Source organism: Toxorhynchites rutilus, chromosome 3 (assembly GCF_029784135.1).
Source record: "Toxorhynchites rutilus septentrionalis strain SRP chromosome 3, ASM2978413v1, whole genome shotgun sequence".
NCBI lineage: Eukaryota > Metazoa > Arthropoda > Insecta > Diptera > Culicidae > Toxorhynchites > Toxorhynchites rutilus.
Window position 1 is genome coordinate 187,301,563 of NC_073746.1, and position 2,767 is coordinate 187,304,329.

Here is a 2,767-nt window from a genome sequence, read left to right on the forward strand (position 1 = left end):
TAGATTCAGAAGAATTCGACCCAATGGTGATGGAAATTTTGATTGGCAAGTGATCACTACCGTTGGGGTCCTGGATTACATTCCACTTGCAATCTAACGATAGTGAATTCGAGCAAAGCGAGAGGTCAAGAGCACTTGGGTTAGCAGGAGGTTTAGGTACACGTGTTGTTTCCCCAGTGTTCAAAACGGTCATATTGAAGCTGTTACAAAGGTCATATATCAACAATGAACGATTGTCGTCGTACTGTTCCCCCCAGGCAGTTCCGTGAGAGTTGAAGTCTCCCAAGATCAATCGTGGCTCAGGAAGGGGTGAGCACATGTCAACAAGTTGCTTGCGGCTAACCGCAGCTCTCGGAGGCCAATACAAGCTGACAATACAGAGGTATTTTCCTCTGATGTTTGCATGACAAGCAACAGCTTCAATCCCTCCAATAGGTGGAAGGTCAATTCTAAAAAATGAGTGACACTTATTGATCCCCAATAGTACCCCTCCGTATCTGTCATCGCGGTCCAAGCGTATTATATTAAAATCGTGGAAAGAGAGATCATTTTGAGAAGAGAGCCAGGTTTCGGATAGAGCAAAAACATCACAATTGAACTTATGAATTAAAAATTTGAATGTATCCAATTTAGGGATAAGACTACGACAATTCCACTGTAAAACAGTGATATCTCCGACCTCTCTATTTAAATTAGACATCAAGAGAGATAATCATTGCAAGGAGGGGCCATGTTTGCATCAATTGTTGCAAAATTGTCTTTAATACTGGAAGCATTGAGATGACAATGGTTCTGATGGAGTCGGAGACATTAAAACACGTGAAGATTTGATCCACAAGGTCAGTCAACTTTATAAATCCCGATTGGGAAGTTGAGCTGGACGGAAAAACAGGGACAGTTGGGGTTTTTGATGTCCCCTCGAGTGCTGGACCATTCGAAGGTGAATTATTCCCACGGAAACCAGGAGGAACCTGATTTTGCTTGTCCGCTGCACTCGATTTTTTAGGCATGCTAACAGGGGGTATCACCGGAGGGGCTTGTCCTTGAACTTTGGGAGTGGTCACATTTTTGCGCCGGGGATTCCCTTGGAAAATGAACGGTGTGCCCCCGTTAGCTGTGTCCGCTTCTATTTCGTCAACGGGCAACGTGGCGAAGACATTTTGTGTGTTGATTGGTTGTTGTTGTTGGGCCAGTGGCGAAGCGCCCTTTAAAATATCCGCAAAAGTGCGTTTCGAGCGTTCCTTCAAAGAGCGCTTCTGTTTCTCCCAGCGACTCTTGTAAGTTTCACAAACTGAGAGCTCGTGTGGGGATCCCCCGCAATATGGACATTTATGCTCAGTCGCACTGCAGGATTTCCCCTCATGTTGCTCTCCGCAAGTGGCACAGCGCTCCTTGTTGGCACAATAATCTGAAGTGTGACCAACTGACTTGCATTTTTGGCAAGTCATGGGCTTTGGCACGAAGAGTCGCACAGGCAATCTCAATTTGCCCACCATGACGTAGTCAGGTAGAGCGGAACCAGCAAAAGTTACTCGAAACGAGTCTGACGGCGTGAATTTAGTTTTTCCCTCTTCTTGGGATACTTTTCCTAGTTGGCGGCTGTCCAAAATTTTAACACCCACCAACGGGAGTCTTTTAAATTTACCAACTCCTTCTTTTATCATTTCGCACGTCAGACCAGTTTCAGTTACCACCCCCGAGATTTCTACGTCATGGGAGGGCACGTAGACGCGATACTCTAGGGAGAATCTCTCGTCGATCACAATTGCATTCGCGTGTTTCCGATCACTCACGACAACACGCAGTTTGTTCGGTCTAACCTTAGAGATTTCGACCACGGAGGAATATAATCTTGCCAGATCTTTCGAAACCTGAATGACATTAATTGCCTTTCCTTTTGGTTTAGGCCGGAAAAAAACAACCCATGGACCAGCTCCAAGTGCATCGTCTGGATAGACCTTGACACGAGGAGAGGAAACAACTGAGGGGGAGGACGAGGTCGATTGTTGAACGGGAGCGGTATCAGTAGGGCTGGGAGGCAAGTTCGGTAGTAGAGCGGAAGCGGGAGCGGGAGATTGAGGGGGCGAAGAGGAAAAGTTTGCCAATTTTCTTGAGGGGGGCTTGTTAAGGTAGATTACCTCTTTCTCTGAAGAGACATCTTCTGAGGGGGGAACGCGTTTAAGCGACTTCCCAGCCCCCGTTGTAGCTAGTGAGGAGGAAACAGTAGTTTCAATCTCCATGTCAACTTGACCTTCTGCCATTACGGCAGATATAGAATAATATAATTCTTATTTTTTTTGTATTTCTAAACCTAATATATATTATACCTAAATCGCACACCAATGCGAATGAAATGAAGCGGTGTCTCAATCGAACCGCGTGGCAATCGCTCGGCACAGATGCAACGGTATATCGCACCACAACACGATGATGGAATCGATGACGATGCTAAAGCACATACAGCGATGATACGGCACACGCACCGCGTCCGCCGTGGAGGACTTCTTCCTCACGCTGGTAGTGATTACTGCTCTCCTCACTCGCGCAATAAAGAGAACCCCGTTAGGGCGAAATAACTTCACCAGCCACGAACTGATAACGGTATAATCTCCACTTTATAATAGACGCGAACAAATTTGCGACCGATGTCTTCGGACTGCGCGAGCTGAATGGTGATGTGCTTTGTTAAACTTTAAAAATCATCTTAATGATAAATCGTCTTCCTCAAACCATTGTAGGGGTATGAGGTGGGACGATCATCATCATC